This window comes from Microtus ochrogaster, chromosome 2 (genome assembly GCF_000317375.1).
Source record: "Microtus ochrogaster isolate Prairie Vole_2 chromosome 2, MicOch1.0, whole genome shotgun sequence".
Lineage (NCBI taxonomy): Eukaryota > Metazoa > Chordata > Mammalia > Rodentia > Cricetidae > Microtus > Microtus ochrogaster.
Window position 1 is genome coordinate 42,429,991 of NC_022010.1, and position 7,142 is coordinate 42,437,132.

Consider the following 7,142-nt stretch of genomic DNA (forward strand, 5'->3'; position numbering starts at 1 on the left):
GGGGAGTGGGGGGAAGAAGGAGGGAAATGGGAGAAGAGGAGGAAGTGGATATTTTGATTGGTATTATTGATAAAGCAATAAAAATTTTTAAAATTTAAAAAAAAAGAAAAATAGAATTCACACAAAGTGTGACTCCATCACTAAGGAGTCACCCGCCTTTAATTCCATCACTAGGGAGGTGGAGGCAGGAATGATACGGTTGGCTGTGGTCGGGGAGGAATGTAAGGTAGGAGAAGAGGAACTCTTTGCAGTCTGTAGTCACATTGAGTACAGGATCGCCCCTTTTTCTGAACCTTGGTAGAGGTCAGAACTCTCTAGTGACCTGATTGCTTTGCTTTTCCGATCTCCATCTTGAACCCAAATATCTGTCTCTGGGTTTTTATTATTCGTGCTCCACTATATATATGAGGTTATATAGACAAATTGAGCAAATAAAATGGGTCAATTCCAAAACTGGCATGAATGGTTGCTGTTATAGCCAGGGATCTCCAACTCCCGAACCTAAAAACTTCTCACGATTTTTTTTTTTTTTTTTTTTTTAGCTTTTAGACGCTGAAATAGTACTTTGATCATTAAAAGCAATTTCAAGTACTTTTACTTTTGTATGGCTACTTGGCTTTAAATTTTCACACTTGGCTCGGGCTATATTTCTGTGTGACCTGGCCTGGCTGTGCTTTTGGCACCCAGTAGAGAAAACTTTATTCAAGAGTTTCGTCCTCGCCTTTTGCTGCAGAGGCGGAGGTTTGGGTCTGGACTCCAGGGCCAGGAGGCCCCAGAAGTCCCACGCTGTTGCCACGTTTGAGCTCCGGTTCCAGACGTCGAAGAAATAGTCAAGAGGAAACACACCGAGCAAGACCCACTGAGACCTCCTGTAACCCAAAGCAGAGCCCACGCCCTCCTCCCTCTCCCTCCGGGGAACGCCTCTGATTGACAGCGCGGACCGAGCACTAGAAACGAAGAGCCCCCATCTTCCGGGGCGTGGCTAATAAAATAGGCGGGACTTTCTGCCCGGCACAGAGTACTTAAAGAACTGGCCGGCTGTTCCCCAGTGAGATTCCAGAAGAGCGAGCATAGTGCGGCTTTGTGTCGCTGCAGGCGAGGTGGTGTATTCGGATCTGGTGAGACCGAAACGCCGCTCGGTGAGTTCTCGGCTAGGTCACCACCTCTCCCACCCGGCCCCGCCATGGCGACATACAGCTGCATCACCTGCCGGCTGGAGTTCCCTGACTCGGAGATGCAGCGAGAGCACTACAAGACGGACTGGCACCTCTACAACCTGCGGCGCAAGGTGGCCAACATGGCCCCGGTGACCGCCGAAGGCTTCCAGGAGCGGTTGCGGGCGCAGCGAGCGTTAGCGGAGGAGGAGAGCAAGGGTACAGCCACCTACTGCACCGTGTGCAGCAAGAAGTTCGCCACGTTCAACGCCTACGAGAACCACCTCAAGTCTCGGCGGCACGTGGAGCTGGAGAAGAAGGCGGTGCGGGCGGCCAGCCGGCGAGTGGAAATGCTCAACGAGAAGAACCTGGAGAAGGGACTGGGCGCCGACAGCGGCGTGGGCAAGGATGTCATGAACGCGGCCATCCAGCAGGTCATCAAAGCCCTGCCATTCACGTCCCCCAAGAAAATGCCCTCCGTGCCCGTGGCCTTGTCCCAGAGGGCGACGGTCTGGCGGCGGGGCACTCGGGATTCGGAGCACGCAGAGAAGCCGCCCCGGCTGCAGTGGTTCGAGCAGCAGGCGAGGAAGTTAACGAAGCAGCAGTGGGAGAAGAGTGATCAGGAGGATGAGGATGAAGACGAGGAGGAAGATTGGGAAGATATTGATTCAGATGATGGATTGGAATGTGAGAACCCTGGACTGGATGATGAGGATGCAGAAGCTGGGGAGAGCGCGCCCCCAGGTGCCATCCCAGTAACAGACTGCTTATTTTGTTCCCATCACTCAAGCTCCCTCATGAAGAATGTGGCTCATATGACTAAAATCCACAGCTTCTTTATTCCTGATATAGAATATCTTTCAGATCTGAAAGGACTTGTTAAATATTTGGGAGAGAAAGTTGGTGTTGGCAAGATTTGCTTGTGGTGCAACGAGAGAGGGAAATCCTTCTACTCCACAGAAGCTGTGCAGGCACACATGAATGACAAGAGCCACTGCAAGCTCTTTGCAGATGGTGACGCAGCTTTGGAGTTCGCAGACTTCTATGACTTTAGGAGTAGCTACCCAGACTACAAGGAGGGGCAGGACCTTGATGAGACTGAGGAGCTGTCCTCAGAAAAGACCTTGGACTGGGATGATGAAACCATGGAGCTGATACTTCCCTCTGGTGCCAGAGTGGGTCATTGCTCCTTGATGAGATACTACAAACAACGACTTGGCTTGTCAAGGGCTGTGACCGCTGCTAGAAAGCAGAAGGCTCTGGGCAGGGCACTCCAGCAATCCCGAGCCCCGTGGTGGATGGGCAGCACAGGAGCAGCTTTCGTGCGGGAGCAGTCGAAGTGGATGCTGAAGATGGGGATGAAGAACAATGCCACTAAGCAGATGCACTTTAGGGCCCAGGTGTTGTTCTGAGGCTGAGACCGAGATGCTTCTCTGACTGCAATTTCCTTCTTGTCCGAGGACCAGTGAAGTCAGATTGCAGAATGGATCTTTTGCTGTTACTTCATTTGTTCTGATCTAATAAAGTCAGAATCATGCCAAAACAAAAAACATAAATCAGGCACCCTGTAATATCAACAAGTGGGAGGTAGAGCCAAGAGGATCAAAAACTTCAGGCTGAAGCCAGGTGGTGGGGGCACACGCCTTTAATCCCAGCACTCACTGAGACAGAGGTAGGTGGATCAATGCAAGTTCGAGGCCAGCCTGGGCTACAAGAGCTATTTCCAGGACAGGCTCCAAAGCTACAGAGAAACCCCTCTCGAAAATCAAATCAAAACAAAAAGTTCTGGCTGGAGAGATGGCTCAACCATTTTTAATCCCAGCACTCGCAGAGGCAGGCGGATCTCTGTGAATTTGAAATCAGCCTGATCTACAGAGCCAGTTCTGGGACAGGCTCCAAAGCTACAAGAAACCTTGTCTTGAAAAAACAAAAAAGTTCAAGGTTATCCCCAGCAATATAATAAGTTTGAAGCGAGGCGGTGGTGGTGCACGCCTTTAATCCCAGCACTCGGGAGGCAGAGGCAGGCGGGGGAGGCAGAGGCAGGCGGATCTCTGTGAGTTCGAGGCCAGCCTGGTCTACAAAGGGAGTTCCAGGACAGGCTCCAAAGCTACAGTGAAACCCTGTCTTGAAAAACCAAAAAACAAAACAAAACAAAACAAATTTGAGACAAACTTGGGAGACTTGAGGCCCTGCCTGTAAATAAATAAATTAAATTTGAAAATAAACATTTAAAAGAGAGCTCAGGGGCTGGAGAGATGGCTCAGCAGTTAAGAGAGGACCCCTGTTCAATTCCCAACACCTTCATGTTAGCTCACAGCTGTTTGTAACTCCGGTTCCAGGGGATCTTGACACCCTCTTTTGGCCTCCTCAGGCACTGGGCATGCATATGATACACGGGCATACATGAATCAAAACACCATATACAGTAAGTCAAAACACCATATACAGTAAGAATAGCTCAACTCTTAAGTTATGAGTGAGCCATGTTGGCTGGGCTAGCATTAGCAATATTCTTTAGAATAGAACCAGGCACCTAATGAACACTAGAGATGTATTTGTTAAATAAAGTCTGTACAAATAGCTGTGGGAGGAAACTCTGTGAAAACAACCCACACTCTGGTTGTTCCGGTGACCAGTGAACATTTTTTTCACATCCTTTCTCCAGCCGGCTTTAGAACCCCCTGATCTACCTGCAGCCTTGTATGTACTAGGCCAGTTCTCTGTCTTACTTGGACATGCTAGGCCACAGGTACACAAACAAGTCGGGAGAGGGGAAAGCATTCATTTCTGAACTTTAGTTTTTTTCTTGTCTGTTAAATGAAAATCCTAGGAATAACTCAAGGGAGTTGTAAGTACCACATAGGACAGTAGGCTACTGGGGGTAGAAAATGTGTCACTTGTAAAGTACAAGCCATCATACAACATTTGACTGTAACTTTATTCCTCATTCAAAATCAGAGGTCGCCCAGGACAGGCTCCAAAGCTACAGAGAAACCCTGTCTCGAAAAACCAAAAAAAAAAAAAAAAAAAAAACAACAACAACAACAAAAAAAAAACAAAATCAGAGTTCGGGCAAGTGGGAAGTACAGCCCCAAACCCTGGCCCAGGCAAGTAGAGTGGATGAGAGCAGTGCCCTTGGTTGCCACAGTCGCTACACGGTGCCTTGAAGGGAGGTGGCACAGTTGTCGGCAGCAGCTAATCACGCCCTGGCACAGCAGATTAGTGGCATTCTGGACTGCATAGCCTACCCTGGGAACCTGGTGGCCATGGGGAGGTTGCAATGTGACTGGACGGCCTTGAAAGGACTGTGAAACACACACGATACTCCCAGGTCAGGACAGTTTGTACAGAGTCACATGGAACCTGCTGGAGCTGCTGTGGCATGCCCTTCAGAAAGAAGGCAGAGCCAGACCACAGCACACTGTGAGGGGCTCCCCAGAGCAGCTCTTCTCCCTTTTACTGTCTGAAAGAGGAGTCACAGTACAGATCAGTCATCTCTAGGATTAAATCCAGGAGGAATTAACATGACACACCAAGAGTACCGAGAGGGCTGGGTGTGGTGCTGTGAGCCTGTTTCCAAGTATACAGGAAGCTGGGGATGGTACTTGGAAACCCCAAGACCAGCCTGTGTGTGGAGGACACCCTGTCCGTCCTGGTTCTTGGAGCCTCAGCTGAGAAAATGCCATCAGATTGCTTGTGGATAAGTAAGTCTATGGGACGTTTTCTTGATTACAAACTGGTGAGGGAAGGCGCAGCCCACTAAGGGCAGTGCTTCCTCTGGGTAGTAGTCATGAGTGGTAAGAAAGCCGCCTTAGGATGGGAAAGAGGGCTCAGTGGTTAAGAGCACTGGCTGCTCTTGCAGGGGACCTGTGTTCAGTGCCCAGCATTCACATGGCGGCTCACAGCCATGTGTAACTACAGTTCCAAGGGAACTGACCTCTGGAGGCCTCAGGCAGGAACACAGTGCACTCATATGTAGGCAAAACACTCATAAACATAAACTCAGAAAAAACATTTAAGAAGATAGTCTGAGCCAGGTATCCCGGTCTGGGTAGATACATAGCTGTGCCGGCCACACCCAGAAAAAGTGAAAAGGGTCCTAGGACTTACAAAATTTTAAAAAGGCAGTGTGCAGACACCTAAGAGGACTCAATTTCTGCACGAGGTGGCCTTAGTCTGAAGAGTTTCTCCTTGGGGGCGGGGAAGTCTTCAATAAAGGAGCAGAGGCTTAGGTGCTGAGTCTCCTGGTGTTTCTTTCCTCTGCTCCTGAGCACTGTGTCCTTGGCAACAGCTTTGGCCAAGGAGGTCTGAATACTACCTGTGGTCAAATCACCGGACCAAGCCTCTCTTCTTAGGCGGTAGCTCTGAGGTGATGGAAGGGCTACATTGGTGTGGCTACTAGGCAACCTAACCTTTTTCTCTGGCCTCATGGTGATAGTCTCTGTGTATCTTCTGTCAGAATTTTGTTCCAAAGCAAGGAGTGGTGACTCACGCTTTAATCCCAGCACTTGGGAGGGTGAGACCAGCCTGGACTAGCGCTGGAATCGCGTTTCAAAATAATAATAGCAGGGGGCTGGAGAGATGGCTTGGTGGTTAAGAGCATTGCCTGCTCTTCCAAAGGTCCTCAGTTCAATTCCCAGCAACCACATGGTGGCTCACAGCCATCTGTAATGAGACTTGGTGCCCTCTTCTGGCCTGCACTGTATACATAATAAATAAATAAAAAATAACAATAGTAAGCCGGGCAGTGGTGGCGCACGCCTTTAATCCCAGCACTTGGGAGGCAGAGGCAGGCGGATCTCTGTGAGTTCGAGACCAGCTTGGTCTACAAGAGCTAGTTCCAGGACAGGCTCCAAAACCACAGAGAAACCCTGTCTCGAAAAACCAAAAAAAAAATAATAATAGTAATAATAATGATAATAGTAATAATAATGGTTTGAAGACTAGGCCAGGCACCCGGCAGTGGTGCTGCTGATGCTGTCTAGTGGCTGAACTCCAGTTTCCAGACCCTTGCATACCAGGACATCAGGCCAGAGAGGCCACCCACTCAGCTTTCATTCAGCCTGATCAGCTCTGTCCTGTGTGCCAAGGCCGGGGCTCTGGTGTGGATGTGCCAAGCCATAATGGTTGATGGCTGCTTCCCAAGAGGAGGCTCTTGGCTTCCCAGCCTCTGGATTGTTGCTCATTTGATAGAGGGCAGCCTGGTATGCATGAAGCCCTGGGTCCATCTCCAGCACCCCAAGGAATCAGCTGTGGTAGTGCACATCTGTAGACTAAGCTGTGAAATTTAGGGTTATCCATTATGAGTCCTGTCTCAAAGATTTAGCAGAACTTTATCAGAAAATGTTATTTACATAAAATGGGCTCTTGGGCTCCGGAAAAGACTGTAGAGACAGCATTGCACCAGTCCCCCAGCTAGCCACTATGCCCCTGGGACAATACTGTTCTGGCCACAGGAACTTTTTGGCCCCAGTGTCCTCAAGAACTCTGAGCTAAGCCCTCTAGGCAGTAGCAGGCCCATCAGGAGAATTAAAAGGCTGGCTTATTTCAGGTAGTCACACACCTTTAATCCTTTAAGCGGAGGCAGCTGGATCTCAAAGTTCAAGGCCAACCTGGTCTACAGAGCAAATTCTAGGATGTCCAGGATTGCTACAGAGAGAAACCCTGTCTCAAAAAAACAAAAACATAACAAAACAAAAAGGGGGGGAGGGTGAAGAAAAATAAGGAAGTCCCATCAACCTCTCTGTGGAAGCTGGAAAGAAAGTCTCGCTAGCTACATACATACACGTGTTAATCAACTAAAACCTTTAGGCACAGTTCTTCAGTCACAGCCGTGAACCCAAATGCCCACCAGTCCCGTGAGGCTAGTGGCTGCTACTCTGGATAGTGAAGGTGTAGAGCATTTTTTTTTCATTGTGGCCAAAAGTTCTTCTGGGCAGGGCTGGTCTCATTTTTCTCAGTCACAGCCTTATTCTCAGAGCCCTTCAG

General features: G+C 49.2%; 1 pseudogene; it reads left to right on the forward strand.

Moving 5' to 3' along the window:
• The first annotated feature begins 1,183 nt into the window (after nucleotides 1-1,183).
• On the forward strand, nucleotides 1,184-2,566 carry LOC102002702 (annotated as a pseudogene).
• The last annotated feature ends 4,576 nt before the right edge of the window (nucleotides 2,567-7,142 follow it).